The sequence below is a fragment of the Electrona antarctica genome (assembly GCF_951216825.1).
Source record: "Electrona antarctica genome assembly, contig: scaffold_75, whole genome shotgun sequence".
Taxonomy (NCBI): Eukaryota; Metazoa; Chordata; class Actinopteri; order Myctophiformes; family Myctophidae; genus Electrona; species Electrona antarctica.
The window spans coordinates 355,199-364,534 of record NW_027638494.1 but is presented as its reverse complement, the minus strand read 5'-3'; positions in this window follow the sequence as shown (position 1 = coordinate 364,534).

Below are 9,336 nucleotides of genomic sequence, written 5' to 3'. Positions count from 1 at the left end.
CTTTGAATAGTATGAAGTAACCAGCAAACACGGCTTGCAGTCAGGTGCATCAAGGTTCACTTCATTCCATTTAGTTTGGCACGGCCTCGGGCCAAACGCAAGCAACTTAGATCTGCTATATGCAGTAGTTGCAATACCCTTAAGTTCATTGACAGTCTATTCTTGAAAAAGAAGTCCCATTTTAAGAGTATAAAATCATCAACATTGCAGCTGTACAGATGGCTTGGGTGATCCTCTTTGTCTGTGTCGAGACTTTGTCTGATGTAGATCATGTTATGAGCAACTTGTGTTCAAGTTTGGAAGTGTTTGTTATAATTCACTCAACGTCCTGCGTACACCACCTCAGTTAAATGGCACAGGACATGGAGTCATTTAAAACGAGTGCTTCCTAACGGACTGCACAGTTTATTGACACTAAGTCGCTCATAACATGAACAAAGTCTTGACAAAGGGTTACCCAAGCTGTCCTTACAGGTGTATTGATTATTTCTATCCCACATTTATACAATCATACAGGACTTTTCTGTTTTCTGAACAAGCTGTCAATGGAGGGAGTGTCACAAATTAGATGCAGAAGATAACATTTGCATAAACTTTGCGGTTTATGCACAATGGCATCTTCTGGACTTGGTGGGACCAGAGTGGAACCGTTATAGGTGTAATGGGTAACGCACTATTTCTTTTAAAGTCAAGCTGTTATGTTGTTGTGTTCTCCCTAAATCAATTCACCATTTGTCAGCCTCCTGGTTGATCCCTGACTGACTAACCAGCAGGCTCTTTCTGCTTTGTTCCGCACTGTTTCCACCTTGTTTATGTTGAATTTGCTAAAACATCAATTTTGGAAAAAACTAGAAATGAACATGATATGCCCAGGCATCTGTGTTCCTTTTTACTTAAGTTTAAAATAAGAATTGAATACACAGAATATCAATACGAAGAAACTTAAAAACAAATACGGCAAACAATGGGTGTGAAGAGGGGCACAACCACGGGCGGGACTTGACAAAGGGTGAATTAAGTGGTCCTCACTCTGTGTGTAAGACAGCTGAATAACGGTATACTTTTCTTTTGGCAGTTGGATGAACTTTCTTACTTGGACTACACCTTTCCAGTCCTCCTCTTGGCGAGGGAGTTCAAGGGCAAGATTGTCTGTGACATTAAATACCCGCAGGAATTTCACCTCAGTGAGAAACTGGAGAAGACCTTAAAGACCACATATGAGACCTTAGTAAAATGTAAGTAATAGTCTTCTATATTATCAAAATGCCTATTATGTATAAATGTTTTACAAAGGTTTAAACATGGATATCAGTGTTACTATAGGGTCCTCAGAGTTACTATAGGGTGGGCAGTCAAATCATTGATGGGAACCATTAACTTTTTTACCACTAACATTCCTATTCTGGGGGAACATGCACTGAAAATAGCAGATCTACAAGCTCACAATGTGTCATGTTGCAACACATTGTGACCTTTAGTTTAGACCTTTATTACAGATGTACTGATTGGACTGAATTAAAAAAATACTTTTTAGTCTGCTCTGAACTCTTATTTTGAGTGTTGCTTTTTCCATTTAGTTGGTTTATGAGTGAAGATGTACTGAATGTCTTTTGATATTTTGTAATTTATTGGCTTTTTACGTAGCTGCAAGCAACTTATCTACGTTGTAAGAAGATGCATTGACTGCTCTAAAGTCTTGCCAGAGTCGGAAGATAACCCAATCTGTCCATACTGGTTGACAGAATGGGCTTATTGTTGTTTATAACAATCAATAGGACTTTTCTAATTCATGAATGGGCTGTCAATGTTTGGTGCAACCCAAACAAAACAAAAAAAAGCAGCAAAGCTATTAATACATATGGCTTGTCTCAGTGTATGTCAATAGCAGCAGCTCAGCCTCCAAGGATGTACGTCCCTGTCCCTCCACCTCCACGGATGTGATGGCCACCTCAGCTTCCAAGCAGTGCAGGAAGGTAATTAAGTGCATTTAAGTGAAAGAGCACTCGAAAATAAAATGTAAAATCATGCTGGTCTTCGTCAGGGCAATTCTGAGTGATGTTTGAAGTATTTATTTTTGAGTGCTCGGATCACTCCTCTTTTTCATGTTATTATTCCCGTTGATTTTAGCAGCACCAATGTTTTTAACTCATCTTTATCTCCATTGAGCACCTAGTTAGTCCTTCAAAGTGCATTTAAGTACTGTAACAATTTTGAACATTCCCATTTTTCAAAACTTCTAATCCACTACATCTCAAAGGCAAATATTGTACATTTTACTCCAAATGTTTAACCTTATTAGCCTTTTTTATACTTTGGTTATTCAAACAATCATCTCTAAAAGTTCACAACGGGTTGCAAATATTGTGTAAATCTTGTGGTAAAGGACATTCTTCATGAGTACATAACGTGAAATTGCTACTTCCATTTCATTAAAACCACTGGGTATACTTCTCCTCCACTGTCTTCCAGGAGGTTCCTCTGTCAACCTCTGTGGTAGCCTCCCATCCTCCAGCAGAGAACTCTGCAGCAGAGAACTGGGAGGAAGAGGCTGAAGAAGAGACCTCCAGGTCATATCCCCATGCCCCAGTCCCAGCAGAGAACTGGGAGGAAGAGGCTGAAGATTTGAGCTACAGGTCACTTCCCCATGCCCCAGTCCCAGCAGAGAACATGGAGGAAGACCCTGAAGCTCTCCTGCTCTCCTGCTTCAGGTCACCTCCCCGTCTCCCAGTCTCAGCAGAGAACTGGGAGGAAGACGCTGTGCCAGGAACCCTCCAGGATGTTGTTGCCACAGTAACCTCACAGTCGGTACCAACACAGAGAGGTAATGCAATAATAACGCATTAATGTTAATTCCCAAGTGGTCCCAAATTTCAGAAGCTGTGGCTTAGTACACTTGCATAGGAACATCCTCGATGTATAATTTAACATGTAAAGGTGTCTCCACCAAATACTGTTTCCAACCCGAACAGAGTGCAACAAACTAGCATTTAGTTTAGCACAAACCAGTCTGCCCATGGAACATTGTTTTGTGCATGCGAAGTAGCCTGCAGCACTGGTTTGCAGTATTGCCACAGCCAGGTCTGCTTATTAAAATATAATATCTACAAGCGACTTTACAGAAAAATAAGCACAGTCTCTCTTAAATATTCATAGTTGTGGGTTGCTTTTGTTTATTTCTGAAGTTTGCTGAAATTTGCAACACTAACTTTTGAAGGGGCGCTATCCCATCCTATGCCCAGCTTTGTGTTGGCTGATCACCCCATAGCCATGTTTTGATAGGCTGAGCAAAGTACATATTGAATATAAAAGTGAGGGCAAAAGTGTATGATCAGAGCCCCCCTCAAAAATCCACCGTATAAGTTGTCGGAAGACGGTAGGAGACTTCCTACTCGGCCAACTGCAGTGGAGCGGTGGAGAGCTACCTTGTGACTCAACCCTCATTTGTACATGCCAATCAAGTTCAATCCGTCTGTCTTTCTCTCTTTTAAATCTGTTTTTCAGAGATCCCTGGTAAAGGGAAAAGGGGGAAGAAGAGGTCAGCCACTAAAAGACGTGCGGTGTCGATGGTAAATAAGTAGGACTATCTCTGTGAATTCATGATAGCCTTTTCTCTATTGTATTATAAGAGCATAGGAATACAATTATTCAAAAGTCCATACTTTGATTAAGTTACACTCAATGGAAGTCCAATCAATCATTATTGGCAGAAACACAGATGGACATTGCACTGCAGAAGTCAATTGTTAAGAGAAGGGACCTTGTTTGGCCCCATTTTATTCTTTGTTAAATTCAAATCTAAAAACTGGAAAAAGTTAAATGGGCCCTTTTGTGTAATGAGTACTTAGAATTATACTTTTACTTGAGTAAAATGAGTACTTCTTCCACCATTGCCTTATAGGAACTTCCACCCTCGACCTCCATTGGAGAACCTGGACCACAGGGAGCCACAGGAACAGGTGTGTAATGGAACTTTACGTTTCAGCCTATATTACAAATTTGGGGATGTAAGTGAAGACTGTGTGCAACCCTTTTTTGGTGCACTTTTTGGATCTTTTCAAAAATGTAAATACAAAATAAATAATATATTGTGTTTAAGAACATGTTTGTTTATGTAAGTGAATTTGATTAATCACAGATTATTTTAATAACCTTGCAGATGACGTGATTCTGGATCTCTCTGTAATTACGGATGCAGAGTCACAAGCCATGGCCGACAAAGAGAGAATTGTTGTCCGACTGTGCCGAAAGGGAAAACGATGGGATGCTCAAAACTAAGGTAAATAAAGTAGGCCAATCCTTTTTTTCTCCAATACATTTTGGTCTATTATTCTTTCATTTTTGAGGGGCGCTAGCCCCGCATATGCCCACTGCCCAGCTTTGTGTGTCTGTGTGTTTGTACCACCGAATGTGATGATTGATTGGCTGAGCACGGACAGTGATGTATGATAAGAGCGCCCCTCACTTCACACAAGTGCAATAATCTTTGAGGGGTGCTAGCCTCTCCTATATACAGCTTAATGTTTGTTTTTCAACAATGCTTGTTTAAGAAAACACCATAGACAACAAAGAGAAATGTTTGATTTGAGGACTAAAACAAACATTAGCACCCATTGCTTAAACAAATATTATGTTGTAAGATAAGAGCGCCCCTCACTTCACACAGGTGTGATTTTTGTTTTGATTGATTACTAATAAGCTACATTTTTACATTTTGTGAGCCGTGCTCCTGTAAGGAACTAGCCTGGCCCAGCCAGCGTGCTTTCTAAGTTACAAGCGCTGGAGAAGTATTGGTTCACCGATCAGAGACCCCCTCCAACCCTCCCCTCCCTGGTAGAAAACAGCAGAGAAAACTGACAGAGAAACAGTGCCCGACACCGGGCACTGCACTCCCTGTGGGGGTGTGGAACGCGTGTGTCGAATTTGAAGTTGGTGGGGCGACTGGTTGTCGAGTTACGTGGATTACACACGTACGTACCGAGACTTGGTACATCCAAAATAATATTTGAACTAGGGACCCCCCACCCTGACAACCACTTGGAATTGTAGCGGTTGAGACATGACTTGAATTGACAATACATGTAGTTTCACTTGGTTCCACAGATAAATATTGTGAAAATACATTAGCCGATCTACAAGGTCACAACGGTTAGCTGCATCACTCATGGGATGTGTATCATTGCTATCTAGAGGAAACCACCTAACTAAACTTTTTTGTTTTTCATAAATCTGCTATTTAACACAGTTTACGTCTGTGTTTCTCTCTAGGTCGTCCTCAGCCCTCCATCATTGCTTCCAGTCATCCCACATCACATCGTTCCCACAGCACTACTTTCCTGGCTGGCAGCTCTTCGTGTATTGTGTCTCACTCTTCTGTGTCAACCCAAGGACGGGAACCCCTTTTGGTGTTTTAAGCATTATGTTCTACTTTAGCTATTGAAAAATAGCAGATCTACAAGCTCGTAGCACGGCACAGAGTGCTGCACTACGAGCTTGTAGATCTGCTATTTTTGAAAAATCGTGAGAATGTGTCTCAAATCTTTGAATGTATATTCTTTTCATTAACGTTTTTAACAAATCTTTGCCTTTGGGGGGTCCCTGGAACAACATTTTCAGATGGGGGTTGGCGGCCAATTACATATCATTTTTGGGGTCCTTGACATGAAAATGTCCCTTCAGACAAACCCTGTTATCACATTTTACTATCTTGAAAAACAAAATAGTTCAACTAGCCAATCTACATCGACACGTTGTGATCTTGTAGATCGGCTATTTGAAATATTTTAAAATGTTTTTCAAAATAGTAAAAAATGGCTAATGAGTTTAGGGATAAAGGGTAAGAGACTTTGGGCTATATCTTGCGTCACCCCTTAACCCTTATCCCTAAACTTATTTGCAATTTTTTACTATTTTAAAAAACCTTTTAAAATAGTTCAAATAGCTGATCTACAAGCTCACAACGTGTAGATGTAGATCGGCTAGTTGAACTATTTTAAAATGATTTTCAATAGTTCAATTGTTTTAATTTGTATGGTTTTGTACAAATGTTTAATTTGTATTGTTTTAATTTGTCCTGTAATTGTTTAATTTGTACAAAATGTTTCTGCTGTCTGTTCTGTTTTATTACCGTTTGTGGTGAAAAGTCAATTAAAATGTCTACAGTTAAAAGTAGTGTTTTTAGTTGTGTTGTTGGGGGGGTGGGGGTTATGTTAAAGTGGGGGGAAAGATTGTTTTTGGCCAATACATTTCTAAAATAACAATGAATTATTTTTTGTGAGCCCATATATATTTTTTGTATAGGTGTTGTGTCTAATTACATTGAGGATGGTTGATGTAAAATTACATCACTACTACCTATATTATAAAATTGGCCAAGGTCAATGAGATCGGACCTGAAAGAATGGGCAAGACGAGATGGCAGAAAATCCTTTCATATTAATATATAGCCACTACATTTTAGCTGTCATTACCTCCCAGACACTATGAGTGGCGCTGTTTTGACGTGCTGGCCCCATTGACCGAACTAGCAGACCTAAGAACGCTTCATGAAACTTCATATTAGGAGATTACGAAGAGATTCACTGTGGTGGGGGGGGGGGGGGGGGGGGGGGGACAAGAATAGCAAGCAGACGTTTAGTTATCTTAGAGTAGGCCTGCTCTAAGGTTGTTATCCAGTCCATGGGTCATAAAACAGATTTAGTTGTCTTGATTGTGCATGTCTCAAATGGAATGATATAAATCAGTGGTTCCCAAAATCTAAGTTAAAGCTAAATGATAGTTTGGAACCAAACCTTATGAGTCTGTAACTCTGAGAGTTAAATTAACATAGATTTTACAATATAAATTGGGGGTCCCAGAGATGGAAATGTCATTAAACTGGGGATCCTTGAAATTAAACAGGGTTTGCTAGAGCTGTAAAAGCTTCTCTTATGGGGGTCCCTGGCATATCTTTTCAAATGGGGGTCCGCGGTCTAATTTGGTCAATTTGGGGGTCCTTGACAAAGGGTTTGGGAACAACTGATTATAGCTATTAATTAATAGTATTAATACTCCCAACGAAAGCTTAACACATTTCAACAAGTCATTAAATATATTCAACGAGAGTAAATAGTTTAGCTGTAACTGACAAGTGACAATGTAATGATACTGATCTGCTAAATTTGGAAGAAAAAAGTAAAACTCAATGTGCAGGCTATTGCAATCAATTCATAAACAGACGAAATAATACAACAATGCTGATTTATTTATTTATTTCCATTTTCAATTCATCAAACCATTTAACGTTTAACATGTAACATTTAAAGACATACAAATAACATATCAAACAGAACAAATAACAACAGTCAGAAATCAGAGGTGGAATAAAAACATATTACATAAAGGTGTGTGTGGGGGGGGGGGGGGGGTGGATGAATGAATGATTTACGCTTCATAGAGTTCTAAAGGGATTTCCCTGTTTCATCTCCAAATATGTTTTGCATCACCAAATCATTCCTTATTGCTAATTATTATTATTATTATTATTATTATTAATACATTTTAAATGCTGTAAGCACAATTCATTAGGCATATTGCTAATTAGTATTATTATACAGTAAATAAACAAAACAAAACGTCAGTTATACATCAGAGGGGGGAAATAAAAATATTAGACAGTAAAAGGAAATTCCCTTCACTTCATCTGTCACGTTACGTGCGTCATCAAATCCCGCCCCTTTTCTGGAAATCAGGAAGGGGATCTCCTCTTACACTGACGCTGAAACATGATCAAAAACGGCCGCAATACGCATAAAATAATTAATTATTGCTAATTATTATTATTATTATTACATTTGAAATGCTGTAAGCACTATTCCTTATTGATAATTACTATTATTATTATTATTCATTTGGATCGAAAGTGCTGGAGGGACAGCAAAATAAACAAAACAAAACGTTGTATGCAAACGTTTTCTGGCTATCATTAAAATGAATGCAGATAAGCAAACGTTAAGACCGAACGTTTTCACTGTGAATTACGTTCGTTTGGTACGTTTTCTCATTTGTCAGAAACGTAATGTAGTAACGTTTGACTTGGGCGATAGGGTTGGCTACACAGGGCGAAATGTTTGTGATAGCCTACGTGCGCTATAGCGAGACAGGACGTTAAATCTTGATTTTAATTAAATATTAAATAACTCTGTCTCTCTCCATATGTGCACACGCACACACGCACGCACACGCACATGTTTGTACCGTTATATTGCATTGCATCGTGTATATGTTTGTTTGACATGTGGATTTCATTAATATGGACATTTAAAAGGAATTACAGCATGACTGTCAAAATGGACATTTCATATACATCCATGGTGTTTATAAATCATTGTGTTAAAAGGTGTTTTGTTTGTGTGGTTTAACCCGCGGTACTTACATTTGTAGGTTGCGGTTTCCATGCGGACACAGAGCAGGGCTGCACAAGACTATCGAGTTTAGATCGGCATAGACTCGCCCTTGTGGGCTTCATAAGCCACTTCCACTCAAGGCTGCTTGGTTTCGGCCTCGCGTGAACGTGCATACCGAGTGCAAGTGTAGGACGAGTGGCGAGGAGGCGGTTTCAAAAAGGGCCTGTGGAATAATGTGTATACTCCTGTGTTGCTGTCCTTTTCCCTCAGTGTGGTGTGTGTGTGTGTGTGTGTGTGTGTGTGTGTGTGTGTGTGTGTGTGTGTGTGTGTGTGTGTGTGTGAATGAGGGAGGAGTGACTGATGGAGGAGGCTGGTGTGAAATTGTGATTGAACTTGTGATTGAGTGAGTGGTTACCAGCTTGAGTGAGTAGACTGAGTGGTGGTGGCGTGTGAGTGGCTAGCTTTTAGGTGGACCCAGGCTGGTGATTGGCTCCTGGGAGGAGCCAATCACACAACCCATGAATTATTATGCTCTGTGTCTTGAACTCTTAATGTCTCATGTTTATTTTTAAGCGGTGCAACCACTTCATTACGGAGCTTTGTGCGTCTCTGGCTGGCTGGCTGGGTCTGTCTGAGCACGAAAATGTAGCTTTTAGCGAAGATCCTAAGCAACGCTTTCATTCGGCCTTTCAGCACTATATCATATTCATAGCTCGTCATTTCCAAAATCTGTTCACAAATCCAAGCACGAGCACTTTGCAGCAGCCAATCAGGTGATTTGACTCCGCCTTTAAATATCACTGCCTCTGACACTTATGTCATCTAGTGTTGAGAAGGAAGGAGGTTCATCTGCTCAGCTGCCGACCCACCACCAGCGTCTAGACTCCAATGCTCCAATGGGGGGTTCTCCCTATTAAAAGCTAATCTTATTCAATAAATGCAATTGGAGTCTAAT